At 38.0% G+C, this 20,041-nt stretch overlaps 1 protein-coding gene across 3 annotated transcripts in view; it reads right to left on the bottom strand.

The window, feature by feature from the left end:
- Positions 1-20,041, bottom strand: part of RERE (arginine-glutamic acid dipeptide repeats) — a 366,623-nt gene that overhangs the window by 274,198 nt on the left and 72,384 nt on the right. Inside the window, exon 1 of one of the 3 annotated variants that reach the window (XM_011368443.2) lies at positions 15,460-15,534. The exons of the other annotated variants lie outside the window; for them this stretch is intronic. The gene's annotated coding sequence lies outside the window, so the exon portion shown is untranslated. Of the gene's footprint in view, positions 1-15,459; positions 15,535-20,041 lie in introns of those variants that run through there. 3 annotated transcript variants of the gene reach the window in all.

The following is a 20,041-nucleotide window of genomic DNA, read 5'->3' as shown; positions in this document are numbered from 1 at the left end:
AAAAAAATATGGTCTCAAAAAGAAAAAACACTTTTGAATAAACTTTTGAAATACCCTGTTCGGATCTAGGCTATTTCCCTCTACGTTTCCTTAGCTTTGGGAGTCTTTGCTGCCAATCTAAATGTTTTTATTTCTTTTAATTGGAGAAAAACATTTTCTAGATAAGCAACATTGAAATTATTACATTTTCTAGAAAATATTGCACTCTCTTTCCTCATTCCAGGTTATTTTAAGGTCACAATTCTCCAATGAGTAAAAAGATATCTCAACCTAAGCCAAGCTCCCTTCCCACTCCCTACCCAGCCTCCCTTCCCATCTCCACCACCCTAGCAGTTCCTAACACTGCCCCTAGTAGTCTCCCTAATATTGCCATATTCTATCAGTAAACTGAGCCTCTGAAAAAAGCATCACATTAGTTAGTTCTATGTATTAACAGTTTTCGGTCATTTTTTGGTTTTCACTTTGGCTCCTTTTTAAAAATTGTAATGGATAGTCTTAGAAGCCTGTGGTGGTATCTCTTCAAGACAAAAGCTGCTAGTAAGGAGACCGGACCACAGAGAAAAATGTGTCATTCACATTACAATCTATTTTACAGCCCGAAAAGCCTGACTTTGTCATAGGCCTAAATTCAATGACTCAAAAAGCTACTCAGTCTTAAGGTAAATACTTTACAATAACTTGGAGCCAAAAACACATTTGAAAATTTAAAGGTAGCCACACATAACCCTGAACAGAGACCTTTTTAAGTCCTTCTATTAATCATTCAGCCCAAGGCCAAACGGCTGTTAGTCAACTGCTCCCTCTCTGTCGCTTTGGTATAATGTAACAAGAAGGGGCGGGCGGCGGGGGGAGCCATGTTATCTCCACTGGGTTAACATGTATTCCTTTTTGAGTTTTACAAACTAATCCTAGAATAGCAAACAAAAAAACAGTTTTAAAAAAAATACTGGCTTCCTATGTCATTATAAAATGGATGGTTCCACTGGCTACACTGACCACACAATAGCAAGCAAAACCCTCTGACCTTGGGAAAGCACAGTAAATATAATACCTACTAATAAATTACATGGTTTACACATTTCCTCAAAACCAAAAATAAGTCTCTCACAAGTAAAGTATTACATAAATAAACAAAAGCCTGTCTTGTTCTGTCATTTGCTTAAAAGCAAGCACAGTGGCGGTGGGAGAGGGATTAAGAAACACAGCCAGACAAGGCCATAAAACCTCCAGTGTAAGATAAAACTACCCTGCAGGAGCAGCCAGTGCCGTCTGACCTAACAGCTGTACACAGTTGCACTAATTAAAATGAAACGCTAGTCTGCATAACACACAGGCAATTCGCTGAACCTTACTGACAAGTTGGTGGGGTTCACCATCATACTCTTCCTCTCTCACCCACGCCCTCAGACCTACAATGTAAACAACTGGCACAAAGCTTAAGGCACCGCATTTAAAATAAACATACATTCAAGCACTTCAGAAATAATCACAACCATGTAAACTGGGACATATCCTATAGGAACACAGGCTATAAAAACCCATACACACACAAAGGAAGTGGTACAGCTACATTACGTCAGCTCTCGCCTCAATTCATAAATGAAAAACCACAAAAACAAGACAAAAATCTAAATGGCCTTTTTTTTTTCTGGAAACCTTCTTAGAGTGAATGAATGTAGGTTAAGTCTTTAAATATGTTATTGCACAGTACTCGTTGATGCATCACTTTCAACAGCCACGGGGAGGGGAAAAAGTGTAATCTTAGTCAATTCTATCATGAAACCAGATCAAATAACATTTCAAGCACTGCCTGCCAAGCGCCAGGCCCTGCCAGAGTACAATGAGCACTCAAGTGCTCTGGACTGAAAACCACCTTTCACTGGTCCCAGAGATCTTTATAAAACAGTTTAAACACTACCAAATTACAGAGTTGGAAAAAACAAATACAAGCTTCTAACTGCTGCTCCCACACTATTGTGAAGTTGCTGTTAAGCCTCTAAAATGTCTGCTTTGTGTTATTTTACTAGGCAATGTAAATATTCAGAAAGGCAATTGCCTCGTAGAGCCCAAATCCACACACATAAAAATGTAGAGATGGTTGTGCATCTGGAAATAATTGCCCACAGATCAACGGGCTTACATGGGATATTGTTCCCATCTGTAAGGTTTCAAATCATGTCTACTTTAGATTTGGAGTTACTGGAAAGGAAGGAAGAAAGAAGGAAGGAAGGAAGAAAGGAAGGAAGGAGGGAGGGAGGGAGGGAAGGAAGGAAGGGTGAGGGAGGAAGAGGGAGGAGGAAGGAAGAAAGGGGAAAGGGTGAGATTAAATGTAGTAATTTTGGTACAGAATTGTAAAAACTTCGTCAACTCTGTTCTCAACTTTTACTCAGTTTCTCAATCTTAGGGCACACATATTTCAAAGGGAAAAATTAATCTCTCTGTTGATCCCTATGTTCATCCATCTACCATTTTTTAAATTTTCCGTATGGCTGAGAGGAGGCCTCCAGCCAAACAATACCCCAAGGAGAACAGTGGCACATGTGCGCCAGTACAAGGATAGTAAAGCAAGGTAACCCATTACAGGAGTTTCTTTCTCAGCAAACAGAGTGGCAAAGCCTGTCTCCCCAGAGCATCTATAAAAGTACAAGATTTGAGTAAACAAGGGAAAGGGGGCAGGGAAGCCACCACCTCCAGCCAAAAAGTAAATAATAACAATTTAAACTTCAAGCAATCTTCTTCAAAACTATCTCTGCATTTTAGCTACTCTGGTAAAGTAACAGCATTTTGATCCAAAAAACAAATTATATCTTTCATGTAATTCAAAACTGCTTTAAAATCAAGTCCATCATATTAATTTTTAAACTTAAATTTACTCCACAGTAAGCAATGAAGTTTCTGATTAAACATTGCCCATCTTCAATAAGGCTTTCCTTTCAAAGAAGACAAACACACGTTCTTTAAAAATAGTGTTTTCTCTGCTCTAAAGATGTTTCTTAACTGGTTTATTTAATTGGGATTTTTAAAGTTTTTGGCAATTGAAATAACCAGTAAGCCCAACAGAAATGCAATGGGACCCAACAAATACCAATCCCTAATTCCTGGAAAGCCACCACCATTAACACCCGAGTTGTTCATCTTTCTAGTGCCGGCTACCAACACTCCCATTCACCCATCTCCGAGAGCCCCTGCACCCACACTTAATCAACTTCCTGGCCCAACGACCCGCAAACCCCTAGCACCACTAGGCGCCGGCCACTTGCCTGCGGCCGGTCAGCAGTAGGAGCTGAGCCTGTGGGCCTCGTCCTCCTTCAGCGCAGGGCCCGCAAACTCAGGCCCGCGGGCAGGGGCGGGGCAGGCGGGGGCTCGGGGCGTGAAATGCACTTGCTAAACAAAAGGAGGCCCTGGCGGACACCGCGGGAGGGCGCGGGTCCCTGCCGCTCGGTGGCTCCGGGAGGCGGTGGCCGCGCGGAGCCCCGCCCGCGGCTGGGGGATGCGGCCGCTCCGGCTTGCGCTCCTTTAGCTCCGGCGGCTGGGCCAACACTGCCACATGCCTGAGATCCAGACGCCAGGAGAGAAAGAGCAGCCTCCCCGCGGCGCCGGCGGCCGGCAAAACCCGGGCTGGAGCCCGGCCCGCTCCTGGCGCGCTCCTGCCCGCCACCACAGCGGGCGCGCGCGCGCACACAAAGCCGCTGCAATTTTATCTCCTTCCTAGCTTGGCCAGCCTCTCATCTCCCCAATCCTCCCTCCCCTGCCGACAGCCGGAACTGAGAGGCTGTGTGATTGATGGCAGCTCTTAATAGCGTGGTCAGCTAGAAAATGCATCTGCAAGCAAGATATTAAAGAGGCAGTGCATCCCGGTGAGTGATCAACGGTTCACACGTCCTAGAGCTGCCTCTGCTTCTGCCAGGAATATTAATAGCAACCACCCCTGACGTCTAACAAATGCAGATGAAGTAACTAACAATCACAGACACTCCGAACATGTGTTTCAAAGATGCACAGGAGGAAGAAGCACTGTTTAGTGTCAAACAAAATTTCTGACCTCAATTTGCCTTAAAATTTAAGAATTTTCTAAGTCCTTTGTTTTAAAAAGTCTTCTCTCCAATCCTTTTCCCCCCAAAAATAAAGAGCCATCTTCTAGACACGGCATACATAAATTGGGCTTCACTGTCCATCTAAATAGGGAAGCAAAATAAATGCACATTCCTTTGCCATGTGACCTTACATTAAGGTATAACCCACAGGCTACCAGATTCCAGACTCCTCATTAATTCTACTGTTATGTACATCTAAATAGAATTACCAACTGTTACTTTCAAATTAGTTTCTTCCCCGCCCCAAATCTGATAAATATTTATCAACTTGCTAAAATTTATTAAAATTAAACTACATTCATACCCTGTACTCTCTAGTAGTAACAGCCAAGATAATTTTTCCTATTAAATAAGACACTTTATTGAAAAATTTTTAAAAATATATTCCTATGGAATATTAATTCAAAGTATTATACTCACTAGGTGTCAACCCAAATTTTAAAGTCACAAGCTCAAAATTTAAATGATCGCTTTTACTATCTTTAATATCTTCCAGACAAGTTTCACTGAACTTGCCTTCCAGACAAATTTCACTGAACTTTCAAATAGTTTTATAAATGTTATTGGACCTTTCAGGGTCCAATGAAGTCACTAAATTATTAAGTACCCTCTTACCACCAACCAGCAGAGATGTAGATAAAGTGATTTGCTCCATCTCTCAGCAGGGCAGGGGGTGCATAGAGTAAAACTCAGGGACAACCAAACTGACATGCACATTTGCTACTTAAACATCACTCTGCTGATTTCTCGTAAAGAAAAGTCCAATGAGTAAAATAAGGTGAATCCAAGTTATTTTACAGGAGATAGAAACATCTGAAACTACTAACAGCACATGCACGGAGAGCAAGAGCTGATGAAGCATGCCTTTGCCACGCTGAAAGGTGGCTGTGATCAGTACAGATTGGAGGTAGTCTACAGTGCAAGTGTATCTCTGCTATAAGCCCCACTAAACACAGTTTTCTCATGAGACCATCCTGAGGGGACTTGAAAACCTGCTGCATAACCAGTGGCTCCACTCCACCCATGTCAGAGATGGAATCAACCCTAAAGCCCAGCTACAAAAGCCACTCCTGTACTGGGACACACTTCCGTTTTCTAACCAGCTGTAACTAGACACGTGGAGAGCCTGAAGAGAGCCGTTTTGTTGTTTTCCTGCCAACCTTTTAAAAAAAATGCTGCTTTACACAGAGTTGGAAAGGGCTGGTGAGAACCACCGAACAGCTCTATTCTGAATTCATACTGTACCTATTCTCTCGGGGATTCTAAATACTTTGACAAGACTTTATGACACTTATGTTCTTTTGCCCTTGTCTTGAACCCTCTCTTAGCATCCATACCCAGCCCCCCATCTTCCGGTTACACCAGTATTTTGATTTCCCCAAGGAATCAGGATTTCTACCGCAGGCCTTCACTGCTTCTTCCCACTAAAGGAGGAATATCTCCCTGCCACCCCCTCCCCACCTCCACTCCTCACACACAGTTAAAGGCTATTCCTCCTTCAGATCTCAGGTCAAATATCACTTTGTCAGAGAAGCTTCCCCTGAGGCCCTATTCTAGGTCAAGTTTCCTTGTTATAAGTTTTCCAGGAACTGTGATCCTTTCCTTGAGAGCGTTTATCTCAGTTTGTACTTCACTGGTGTGACTTTCTGATTAATGTCCATAGCCCCCTCTAGACAGCTGGTTCCTTCAGAGAAAGATCTCTGTTTGTTCATCATAATGTTTCAGTCAATGATAAACCACATAAACAAGGGCAGTACACACACAGCCTAGGTGTGTAGTAGGCTATAGCTTCTGGGTTTGTGTCAGTATACTATGTGATATTTGCACAATGACAAAATCGCCTAAGGATGCACTTCTCACAACACATCTCCAACATCAAGTGGTGCATGACTACTGGGTGTCAAGCACACAGATCTACAGAATGAATATGTGAATTGAGAGCAACGACCCAGTTTTACTCATTTTATGTATTCTCTGTACAGTTCTCAGCACAGACACCTCAAATAAGTAACATCTACACAAATAAATAGCATTTCTTTTATTAACCTTCAAAAGTCTAGTAAAAGAAAGATTTTCATCCCCACTTTATAGAGATGTAAATAATTGTTCCAGGGGTAACTCATAAAAACAATGAGAACCTAGCCAGGATCCTGTTTGCAAGCTATCCTTTTTTAAGAGTTAATGAGGTACAGAAAGCCATCATTAATTTATTCAAACCAGGTCTTCCTACTTACCTGGCATTTAAGCAAGAGGCAAACAGCAGCAGGTAAACTGGATATATCACTAAAACTTGTACACAGAGAGAGCAATATAAACAGAACATAAAAATCTGAAAGCACATTGTACACTAGTTTGTAATCCATGCTTCTCTGAATGCAAAAACACTACGAAATTCAGCTGTAAATGGGGAGAGAGGGATAATCCTTCACCTCTCTTTTACCTTGAACTTTTTATCTTCAGTTTTTCCTCTTTAAAAGATCTCTTTTTCCCTGACATGGAAGCCTTTATAAGGGCTCTTTTGAGCCGAGGACTCGCAGTTAGTGGTGACAGACCATTCCAAAACCTCCCTCCCCAACTCCTCAAAGTTAAGAATCCATTTTAAACCCCATTAATGTCAGTTTGTAAATTAAGAGATCTGTAGATAAGAAATGAGTTATTATGATAATTTCTCAGATGTTTGCACATGAGCGCATGAAAAAGTGAAAGAAAAAGTATGTGAGAGGAATGAAAAAAAAAACAGCTACATCCCATCCTCACCCACGAATTAATCCCCATTGCTATTTTCAGCATCCTACAGAGCACTGCTTGGTTCCCACATCATCTCACCCTGGCCTTGTTTATGTCACTGCTTCCTTTTGCCCTAAGTTCCATTACACATAAATTCCAGCTCCAGGTTTTATAACACCCTTCATTTATCAAAACAACCCTGTCAAGTTGAGTACCATTAACAGATAATGAGAGGAGACAACAGATGCGGTTAGAAGCAAAGCACTCCATATTCCACAGGCCTCAGCATGCAGCCAAGTGGGCTGACATCTGACTTTACCCTAATATTATAATTAAATACAAAGTCTAGTTTAACATTAAAGCTATGACCAGGAACAGTACACAGTGGAAATGAGAAGTACAACCTTAACACTAGTTGAACAGGGCCCAGGTTATTCCAGACACTAAATCTCAAACAACTACCTTCAATTTACTCTTTCTACCGCTCTGATTCTGTCACAGCAAGAAAGACCTTTGGCCACATCTTCTAAAGATGCTGGCTTTGGCCCACTCCCCAAGACCACGAAAGGGGGAAGGAGATTGCATTTTCACATGAAAGTTTAAAGGTAACACTCATCTAACAATAATAACTCGTGAGGTCTGTCAAAATTATAACTATCAAGTTGAGACAATCAACATTCTTTCCTATAGCATTATCTAGTAAAACCATTCAGATCAAGTAATTCAGCTCACCCCAGTGTCAAAATGCCAAAAGGAAAGTCAATCAAGCAAACAGTGACTGAAACAAGGGTTGTGTTAATACTAGTTAGCTATGTTTACACAGTATTCTAAAGATGAAGGGGTTTCGTTTTATATTACTAGGCAGAATATAGAATTATCATTTTAAGCTAACCATCTATCATCGACTTCTTGCCTTTTTCCAACTCACAAAATGGCACCACACAACAGAACTTCGGGTTTTCAAAAGAAAAAGAAAAATATATAGTTGTTTTTGAAGTCCTTTTGGATTTTTTTTTTATTAGTATTACAGTAATATATGTTCCTACAGAAAATCCAAACAATCCCATTTGACAAGCTGAAGTATCTTTCTCCAGACTCTCTTCTAGAACATATGCATACTAATGTACACAATACTTAAGAAAATATATAGTCATTTGTCTGGGGGTTCATTCTGTTGATTTTTATTTCATGAAAATGAAATCCTACTATTCATGCTATATGGCAACTTGTTTCTCTCATTTTAAAGCAGACTATTAACATACAATTCCTTTTTACAGATGCACAGAATTCTATAGTGTGGGAGTACCATAATTAAAAAGTACCTAATTACCACAACATAGTTCTGTGTGCATCTTTGTGCATGTATGTGAGTTTGTCTATACTGTAGAGATCTCTAGTTGAATGGATATGCATTTTTTATAGCTAAAGAGATTGAATCAAGCTACTCTCCAAAAAGAAGGACCAATTTATACTCTTCCCAGCAGCAGGCCCCGTTCCCGCACTGGCGTTCCAGTGGATTGTTTGAGTTTTGCATTATGCACTCTCCTGGTCTCCTACTCTCTGACCATTCTCTATTTCTTGCCATGACTCCTCCTAAATATAAGTGGTCAGTGTAGAGCTTCTTTTTATCACACTCCAGCATCTCTCAGGAGTGAGAAGATTCACTCTCCAGCTGTTTCTATGTTACTGATTGCAAAATTTTATTTTTCTAGCCCTGAGCTTACTTCTTAACAACACTTAACAACAGACGTACATTTCACACGCCTGCTGGGTTGCACCACAATGGCTTCCACAGACATTCTCAAAACCTCCTAAACCAGATCAATGCCCTATCCCACATGTCCTGGTTTCCCCAAACTGTCCCAGGATGCCCCTTTTTTTAATGGAAATTATGACTTACATCCTAAAAAGTATATGAAATCAGAATTAGCACATAAAATACTTCTCAGCTTTTAGCAATACTGGGTGACATATTATTTTAGTAATAGGTAACTGTCATTTAATCGATGGTTTGCAAGTCTTAAATGTAAATCAAGGTCAGGCATTTACTAATATAAATTTTTAAAATAACTTTCCTACCAATTACCTATCCATTCATTCATCATATCACTTTCCATTCAGCCAACACTTAATGATTAATTCACATAGTTTCTTTGCAGGTAATGATGCTGAAGAACAGAAATATAAAAACTTACATCAATTACGTTGGTGAAGATAATTATATCCACAGAAAAAAGACTTACAGAGAACCATAAACATAAATACTGCAATAATCAGGCAAATATTCCAAATTATTAGGGGAAAATGAGTTATATCCTTTAATGCCAGAATCTTAATATTTACTTTTATACTTAAGAATAAAACCTATAGGCAATGTAAATATATATGCCTCACTGTTAAAATGCACAGCTGAAATTTATCGGATTTCGTTAACCAATGTCACCATAAAATAAATGAACGAATGAATTAATTAAGTAATGAAACAACTTGTGCTACATAAAAAGCATTCTGAAAATATTTTGAAAATAAAAAAAGAATAAAACCTATAAGTTAATTTCAACCTAGATAATCTTGGAATCTACAAATATGCCCTTAAAAACAAACTAGAAATAACATCAGATTCTAACAATTAAGGAAGCTAATTTTGAGCAAAACTATAAACAGCATATACTCCAAAATTAAATATATAGGGACAACATTAAGGATGGATGTAAATTGTAACTTTCCTTTTTGTTTAACACTTCCTACCACGGCCTCGAAAATACATTTATTTGAATGATAAACTGCTAGTAAGTATTTAAAGTGTGATCTCATGAAGTACAAAATTATCAACATTATTAAAATAAAATATATGCCATGGGATGGGGGAAGTGAGACTCGTCCGCTTGCAGCACACCAAATCCCGCCTTTCTAAGGACAGAGAGTAGAAGCATTAGCTCCAGTGTGCACTCACAGCAAACTCTTCCAACATGGCAAGTCAATCAAAGGTCAGGCATGGAAGTTTTAGTTTTGGGAAGTATGCAGCCCTCTCAGGGATATAGGATGTGAAATAATCCTTAAAGCAACTTCTTAAGAGTGAGTCACAGAGACCTCCAAGATAGCAATATGCTTTAAATATATTCAAGGACATTTTCATCTCTAGTTTAAACTCACTAGAGATCTTAGATTATATAGATGAAATTATAATGTTCCAGTAAAGTGATACTTTAAAAAGGCAAAAATACAGTTAAGAGAGATTTCTCATCCGGAAAAGTGTTATGCATTTAAAAAAAAAAAAAGTTTTCTCGGAGAAATAGCTCAGGGAACTCAGAACTCTGACAGGATGTGTAGAATAGGGTCTGACAACATGTGTTAAAATTAGTGGGGGAAAATCCAACTAAGTTTGTTGAGAGTACATTATCTTACCACTAAAAACCCCAACTGGAATTATTATAACCAAGAATTCAAAATATCAACCAGACAGACATCTGTGCAACTAAAATAATATTTACAAATCCAAAATACTGCTTTCCCCTTAAAAAAAATTTCTAAAGTTATATTTTCTCTGGTAATATGCCTCCAATAAACTAAACTCTTTTTAAAATAAAATCACAAACATCTATTTTAGGAAAAATATAAACTTAAATGTTTCAAAACATTAAATGGGTACTATGTGCCAAGTTCAACATCACAGGTAGTGTTAATGATCCAGTACTTTTCTGCTTAAAACCAGTCACTTCTCTCTAGAAAATGTCAAAAGACTCTAATTCAAAATACCCACTCAAACATGCAAAACACTGGCTAAAATGAAAATCAAAAGCCGCAGCCTCAAGAATGTTTGGCCCAAACAACACTGGGCGGTTTCTTTGTTTTGGAGGAGGGAAGAGTTACAGGTGAGTGAGACTGTCTTGAAGACAAATTCTGAATATCTATTGGACTTTAATTTTAACTGACTAGAAAAAAAACAAATATTTGGGATGCAGGAAACAAAATTTAGGACAAAGAATGACATTCTAATATGTACATTATTTGATTAATTCTAACAATAAAACCTAAACACCGACCATACCCTCCAATCTTCAGAGTAAGCGAACTCTACAGTGAAAAATATGAGAGCCCTAACAGCAGACTCTGGTATGTTTAAACGATTATCATGTAAAGCATGTTCATTCTCACAAGTGAAAGGAAATGACTGCCAAATGCTTCCTTTACAATCTCTCTAGAATAGAGCAGGTCTCTTTAATGTGAGATTTTCCTGACATTCCCATTGAAGCAGACATTGAACAAACAGAGACACATTAAAAGCTGACCTGGTTCTATTATCTTTTATTGAAGGCCTAGCAAAGATCAGACAAGAGTCCAGTGCTATTTACATTTTTTGGTGCATTAATCACTTTTATACTCAAGGGCTTCAGAAAAATTCAATAGTTGTTTTTTTTTTAATGACAATAACCACAGAATATAACCATAGCTGTATTGGTCTTTTTCTCAGGAAGGTCAGAAAAGCTTTAAAAACAGGAAGTCTGTGCTATAAGGTTGAGAAATGTTTGTTTTAACAGTCTAAGGCTTTCTGGTTGCAGTTCGCAGTCAGGTGTTATGGAGGACTAGAGTTTATTCTTTTCAGCCAAAGATTAATGTTACTGGAGCAAAGGCCAAAAGGAGCCCAAAAAAGCACATTACCTAAAATAAGACTTGTTTTAAGATCTGAACTATAAATCTTCCTAGCTACCCTTCGACATTAAATGGGAGCTAACTTAGTAAGTGTAGTAGAAGGAACGGTTTATCTTTTGTGATAATTTATAAAAGCTAAAGGAATACCAAAATAACCAATGCTAAGACAGCCACCTAGGAAGAATCAGCAATTTGGTTAATTGATACTTGCCATTTTACACATATTTTCTATTGATTACTTCATTTTTTATCATTATACTAAATTACTGTAACCAAATGTAAGAAAGACCATGTTTCTTGAATGCAGATTCTTGCTTAAAAAACCAACAAAAATCAATGCAGATCAAACTAAAAAAACTTTATCCCCAACAAAATGGTTAGTTTCCGCTTTTAAAGACACAAAAAGAAATTAATTCTACTAGAGTGCAAGATAAATCTAGAACATGTCTAACGTCAAAGATTTTTTCAAAGAAATTTAATTTCATGACTTTCTTTATTTAGCCCTTGTTTATATAGATAATCAGAAAGAATGGTTTCATCATTTGTGGACTCCAATTTATGTAGAATTAAATGTTATATTATGAAAACTTTAAGGTACAAAAATTCAAATATCATAATATGTATCTTATCAATTTAAAATCCACTTGGCTTCTAAAGGGCACTGCTTGGAAAGTCATAATAACAACATAAAGTGCTTTAAAATATAAATACAAAGGGCTATTGCCACAAAAGTATGTCATGTACCCCAAGGTGTATCAAGAAACAAAAAATGATTTTCTATTTAATAATTACAGCTACCTTAACATTTTTTAAGTTTATTTCCTGTAATATTCCTACAGGAGACTGAACTACCTTCATTTAACATATGGGAGTAAAATGACATTCCCTCAACCAACTAGGTGTCTTCCTTATCTTTCAAAAGGCATTGCTCTACTAACGATGAATCCTAAAAACAGACCTGCTGGTTCTCACTTTAGTGTTCTGTGTAATGGTCAGCCTTCTTTCCTGGACACTGGAAGACAATAAAACAACGCCTTCAAAATTCTGAGGAAAAACAGTATTTCATCTAAAATTCTATACCCAGACAAACTATGAACCAAGTATGAGAATTTTTTTAAAAAGACATTTTCAGATATACAAAGCCAAAACATTTATTTCCCATGTACTATTTCTCAGGAAGTTACTCTACAAATAAGAGAAGGAACCAAACAAAAATCTGTGAAAAATTATCCCTAAGGGGATGCCCAGAGTAATAAAAAAAAAAAGAAGATCCTTTTCAACAGCTAGGTGACAAGTCTAGACATTATATCAAGTCAAGATAAAGGGTTCCAAGAGGGATACCATCAAAAGTGATCTTCCATTGCACTCAGAGTTTTTTATACAGTTCTGTTGGAAAATGTGAGGCTGATTTCGGTAGGAAATACAAAACTAGGCAAGAAAATAATGAGAGAGAGAAATAGAGAGAAATTATTAACTCCAGGAAAGAAAATGAAGAAGTTGTACAAAAAAGGGAATTAAATGATAGTACAACATGTGCTTCAGCTACAACTATCACTACAACACACACACACACACACTGCCATAATAACAGAAATATTCAATGTTGCTTTATCACAAGCTGTGATATAACTACATGGGGAAAATGGATAAGAAAGTAAGTGATATAAAAAGGCTAAATGCTCATTTCTCATTGGACAAAGTCAGTAAATAATGTCTAAAATAGAAAATAAAAACTTAAGCATGTTCTTTATCAATATTGAGGTAACAAAATAAATGGTTTTAAAACCTAAAACATATTGCCTCTGGGGAGTGGGACCCAAGGATGGGAGAGATGGAACAAGAAACTATTAAAAAATAAATAAACCTTGCAACACATTTGATTCTTTAAATCCATGTACATATATTACCTAGATAAAATTTAAATAAATATTAACAAAAATGTTGCCGAAAGACCTTAGCTACTTCTTTTGAAAAATTCACTGACACACACCATTACCATTTTATGATATGTTGTGGTCACCTGGTGAACATTTGTAAATTTCAGAACTTCAAATTTAAAAACTAAAAGATCGTTTTAAGACGCAGGCACCAGGAATGAAATTTATTTTTCTCCATTGAGTTGGGTGTACTACATTTTGCCACCTGCTGGCAAGATTCTTGAAATTTAGCCACTCCATAATAATAATCTCTAATTTTTTTTTTAAAAGAAAAAATATAGAAACAATGACAAAAAAATAAAAAGGATAAAACCACCAAATTCAATCATTATAATTTCAGTATGCATAATCAAGAAAAATATCACAAACTAACTAAAGTGATAGTTTTTAAAAGATAAATGGCATAAAAAGCAAAAGTATAAATACATTATCTAGCTTCAAAGAACTTAACATGAATTTTTAAGATAATATTTAGCATTTTACCCATTTTTTTATTCAAAATTATGTTCCATTATCAGCTAAAGGTTTTTTTTAAAGGTAAGAAAATAAAGAAAAATCGAAGATGTTTTCAAATACTAGAGGCAAAATTGTAAGCTTATCAATGAGTTAACAGTGGTGTTTTCAATATCTCCCAAACCACGTGCCTTGTCTCTGGTTGAGAATACTGCTGAATTTTAATGCCATTGTTTTGTCAATAAAGAGTGTTCCCATACACTTCACAAGTTCATTAATAATCCTCTAAGACCTAAATTAAAGCTTGGCAAGAAGTTTCTCATGAAACAAAATTTGCTTCTGGTTTGTTAGAACTAAATGTGCCAAGTAGCAAATTAAGACATGGGAATGTACTTTAAAGGTTATGCTTTGAAAGCATTCAGTGAGTCAAATAGAGGTATCATTAGACAGCAGCAATACAAATACTAGGATACCTATTTCATTTGCAATCAGTTAAATTTCAGATGGATTATTTTACGATGATCACCAAGAGCTACTAGGATAAACTTTGACAGGAGACAGACATACACTCGCTAGATTTTGCATTTGAAAACTGGAAGGAAACCAGAATGGATTCCAATTCCAGCATTAAAAGCGATAGAAAAAGAGCCCAGTAATTCACAATGAACCTGCCATTGTGCCAACTACACTGTGTGTGTGTTTAGCATCCATGGGAATGCTGACATGTGCACTGCAAGTGGTGATTGAAGAGTCAATTAAGTAGTGGGAAAGGGCTTGCAGCAAAAACTTAAACTAAAAATAATCCATTTATGGGAGAGCAGTAAAAAAAAATGCTGGCTAAACTATAATCAAAGTCTGTATTTCCAGTTTCAATAGTAAACACAGTTGTTAAGAGTAGTTAACACACAAGACCATAAGTGCATGCAATTTCAAGTAAGAAACATCTGTTTTACCAATAGTATCCTTGTTATACCCTCCATTTTTTGCTCAGAGACAATATGAGAGTAAGAACAAAGGCAGGTTATGACACATAAAAGAAAAAACAATCAATTTACCTTAGGAAAAATACCTCAGGAAAATCAGCATTTTCCTTTTCATTCTTGTTACATAAATTTTTTTATGTAAATATTTACTTTTTACATAAATTCCAAAAATTATAAATTCTAAAGCTGTTAGATTTCTAGAACTTTACAGAGCTTCTTAAGAAATAGTCAGATGATAATACAGTCTCTCCCTCTGCTGTTTTTTGTCCCCACCAACTGAGGCAGTATGCCTATTTCCACACCAAGGAGTGACAAAATTCAGAAAATTAAGCAAAGTAGACAGGCAAAAGCAGAAATGTCATCTAGTTAATGACCAAAAAAAAGCAATGCAAGCCAGTGATCTCTGACCTCAAACTAGGCACTAGTCAGCTGAATTATTTTTCAGTTCTGAGGATAAAAAGTTGTTTTATTTCACCAATGGCGAGGTTTAGTCCTGTGTGTTTTCCAGGTGATTTTACACAGTGAGTGATGTTCTCCTCGTCTGGTGCTCTAAGAGCAAGCGCCTCATTTCATCCCTGGCTCTTGACTGAGCTTCCAGGTCTTTGCACAATTTACCTTAGTGGTGAAGGGAGCCAGCTCTCTGAAATCAGATGGCCAGGGTTGTTGTTCCTGCTCTACGACTTACTAACGGAGTAATCTTGAGCAAGTTTTCATAGGCTCATCTGTAAAATGTAATTAATAACAGTACTTACTACAAAAAGCGATTATGACAATGAAATGAAATGATTCAGGTAAAGCCAAGCACCAAGCCCACAAGAAATGCTCAATGAATGCTAGGTATCATTAGCATTGTGATCATGAACTCCATCATGGACTCTGTGAGAAACTGATTAAACAATCAGCCTAGGCCTAAATGGCCCCATCAGCGAGGTTAGCAATTCCTTATTTGTTTACAAAGCACATCATTCTGTAAAAGGTGGGGAGGGGAGGCAGGAAAATCAGCATTTTCCTTTTCATTCTTGTTAGCAGCACTGCTGCATTATTTATATGAACAGAGGAGGAGTGTGTCTGGACAGATGCTCGACTGGGTCCTGCAAGCAGGGCATCTATCACAACAGGCAGTGCCTGTCTCAGCAACCAACGCCTTCCCTGCCTCCTCCCTCCCTTTCAGCACTCATCCCCATGGACTAAGAGTGCAGTGGAGACACACAGTGGCCGCACAATGTCAAATGCTATTGTCTAAGCATTCTGGCCATAGATTTTGATGAAATGAAATGATACATCGCTAAACGATTCCTTTTGCTCCCAATTTATGTCCTTGAGAAATTATTAAATATCCAAAAAGGCCCAAGGTGTGTTAGAAACAAAAAGGAGAAGAGGAGAGGAGGAGAGGGAAGGAGGGCAGGATACATTTACAATAGGCAGTCTACTATGTATTCATCAAAGTAGAACTAATGAAATTATTGAAATAACACCAATTAACATAACATAGAGGAACAAATGATGGAGATATACCATCTGCTTAATTCAAGTTAGAGGAAAGACATGTGTCTATCAAAGAAAGGGTTTCTACAGAGTCTCAAGCACTGTATTCAAATAGTTTTCCTCATTTCTGTTTTCTCTGAACTAGTAAAAGTAGGACTATCTACAGTTAATGGATTAAAACTCAAAATTTTCAAAACATTTAAAACAACATAATTGGGGTGGCAGAAAACACATTTAATTGGCCAAGGAATAACTTTTCTTTTAATCAGATCAATGTGTTTCTAATAAGCCCCTACGTATTTTCATACAGACATGCTGCTTTTCTGTTTACAGTGCTGGTACACATACAAACGAACAAACACTTATGGATTGATCAGTTGGTTGAAGATAATTTAGACTTGCCTGAGGCATGAAAAGTATTTATAGAATATTTATGCTTACTGTAGTTCCTTTTTAGGGTTTGCAAAGGATGGCAAACAATACTAATAATAGGACCTACTTACATAAGGTTATCACAACTATGAAACGATTTGGTACATAAGGATGGCGGTATATAGGCTGTATTAGCAAAGGTTGGTGAGGTTTTATCAAGGTTTATTAATTATAGAACAGGCTTCTCTGGAGACATATAAAGCACTGCCAAGTCCTTTGAGGTTTAGACTATTGCTAGTAGTACTCTGGAGAATAATATTGTTGTACGAATTGTCTGAGTTTAAAGCTAAGCATAGTGTTGTATCGAAGTCTGGGTCTTAGCTATTGTGAGATCAGGGTGAAATGGGTAGAGGAACTAGGTACTGGTGAATGTGCACAGAAAAGCACTTTTCTTCCTGGTTAACGGCTTACTCGGTGGGGAGGGGGGAATGCATTTAAAAATTTCCAAAAGCTTTCTCCCCAAGAGCAGATATTATTAATCTAGTTCTTTAAAGAACAAATAAATTAGTAATCTTGGCATTATAAATCTTCCTCTACATTTCAAAGGCCATCTTACATACATGTTAGATAAATGAGTTCCAGACTTAGGCAGGTTTCTACACCTTTAAAGCTTCTACATGTAGACCCATCCCTTTCAGATGCACTGATTTTTGAAGTGCCTCCACCTCCAGAGTGTTAATCACACTCTTCTCAATGCCACCTCTCTACCCACCACCATATAATTCTACTGCTGCAATGATCACAGACTTAAAATTATTTTCTTACACATTGGTCTCCATCGCTACACGGAGCTACTTCAGGGCACAGAATGTGCTAGATATTTTTACATTTCTAATTTTCCTAAATAATTTATTCACTCATTAAAAGAAACCTGTTACTGAACCTACTATGTGTCAATGCTTTATTCATTCGACAAAAATGTATTGAACAGGCACTGTTCTCAAAGCATTTGGAACACAGCTGTGAACAAAGCAGAAAGTCAGTCCTGGCCTTGTGGATCTTACATTCTGCAGAAGGAAACAAACAATAACCAATAGATATGATACCTACATTATACAGTATATCCAGAAGTAATATGTGCTAAAAAGAAAAGAGAGAGAGAGAGAGAAAGTTGAGCAAGATAAGGAAGGTTAAGAGTGTGTAAGGGGCAAGGTAGCAGCTGCAGTATTAAAATGGGTGGTCAAGGCAGGACTCCTTGAGAAAGGGCATTTGAGCGAACCCTTTCAGGAGACGAGGCAGTTAGCCAAGAGGGTAAAGTGGATCTCTGGAGAAGAGTATTCCAAGCAGAGGGAATCACCAGAGCAAAGGCAGGTGGTTCAGCAGCCTTTCAGGAACAGCAAATAAAAAGCCAAAGGAGCTGAAACAAGATTTGAAGTTATGAGGAAAAAGGGCACTAGTAATAAGGTCAGAGGTCAGAGAGAGCCTCAGAGGCCATTTATAGGGGTGTTCTTATAATTGTATAACTACAAGAGTAGTCATAAAGCGTACATCACAAAATATATGTATTTGTACATGAAGAATACCCAGGCACTACTAAAATTTAAAAACAACAGCTTAAGTGTTTTTCCTACACCCCAGTGGATCATCCTGTACATCTTGTTCCTTGGAGAAGCACCCCACTTTGAAGACCACTGCGCTATGCTGTCACAGCTTGGACAGTTAACACTGTATCCATAACAGCTAGGAGCAGCGCAGAGGGTCTGCTTTCCTAAGCCCCTCAACATAGCCTGGGACTTCCCTGAAGGCCTTACAGCAAATCCCAGGATGTGAGAGGCTGGAACCAGAAGGGTTCCCACCATCCATCCACCCAAGAGTTTCTTAAAACCTCTTCTCTTCGGTAGGAGAAAGACACCTGACCTGGGCCAATGGGATTTGGCAACCTGGTCCCAACCTGCTTCCTTTCTGCTGGAAGAGCTGCTGATCTCTGTTAGGAGTTTTGATTACATTCTGGCAAATATGTTGTCCTTTCTAACTGCTTAAACATGTGAAATGGGTTTCTCAGTGCTAGTTAATATCACAACTAAAAACTAAACCATCTTATTAATGCAAAACCCTAGTCTCTGTCTTAACAGCCATGAAGCTGGATAGTCACCTGTTGCTAAATGGTCATAAACAAACAGCTCTATTTCTTACATTGAGTAATTTACTTTCATGATTACATTTTTATAAATGTATTTTTTAGGTTGGTTTTGTTTCTATTCATTCATTTTTATAGTTACTTCTACTCATGGCAAGTCACATAGGCTTTTTAATTTTGGTAGTGATATAAAGTTTCACTTTAAAGCAAATATGTTTCAGTACAAAAAGTTAGGGCTTTTAAAAAAATAAATGACAGTGCCAGCGGTCTGTACAGAACTAGCAGAACTCATAAGGACGTACAGAGTGAATGACTGATGCTGAAGGAACATGCCGTGGTAGAAAGTTCTAAAGTGTGGGTGCCATGAGACACAAGTCGTCTACATTATTTCCTGCCTATACCCCGAACACTGTGCCTGGCACACAGTACTCCACAGACAGTTATTGAATAAATGAAAGTGGTGAAGCCTCTCTGACTCTCGAATTCACTTCTATCCTTTCTCCTATCAGTCTCAATCTTGGCTGCCAAAAGCTGTGGTATGTTCTTAAAATTTAGAAAGCTCCTCGGGTGATTCTAACATGCCACCAGGGGTGCACACCACTGCACCAGACAGCACTGCCTTTCTAATTAAACAAGCAATCATAGTCCAAAGTGATAAGTGTTATGCTAGGCAAGGATAGTACCTAGAGCCAGGAAACTTAACATAGTCTAAAAGCCACTGGAAAGATTAACTGAGACTTTAAATAATGAGAAGGAATTAGCCAACTGTATATTCTAAGCAGAGAGAACAGTGGGTACAAAGGCCCAGAGCTCAGACTGCAGGATAAATGCAAGAATTCACTTTCTTCCTAGCTCTCTCACCTGGTGTGACCAGCTGTCCCAGTTTCCCAGGACTGACGCAGTTCCCAGGACACAGGACTTTCCATTTTAAAACCAATAAAGTCCCAAAGACGAATTGGTCACCCTACCATCCTACTCTGACCAGAGAAAAAGAACTGCTAATATGATCAGTCAGATTCTCAAACCCTGATTACACCACATTTACTAGTAGGCAGGATGATCATCATGTATTGAAGGGGGCTCACTCTCTCTCTGACGCACATTGTTTTTCTAAGGTAGGATTCCTAAGACATGACATGCTAAGGTCCCCACCATCTTGCATTCTCCTTTCTTGCCAAAAATGGTGCTGCAAGAGCCAACAAA

Source organism: Pteropus vampyrus, unplaced genomic scaffold (assembly GCF_000151845.1).
Source record: "Pteropus vampyrus isolate Shadow unplaced genomic scaffold, Pvam_2.0 Scaffold142, whole genome shotgun sequence".
Classification (NCBI taxonomy): Eukaryota; Metazoa; Chordata; class Mammalia; order Chiroptera; family Pteropodidae; genus Pteropus; species Pteropus vampyrus.
Note: the sequence above shows the minus strand (reverse complement) of the source record. Positions and strands in the feature narration are given on the sequence as shown.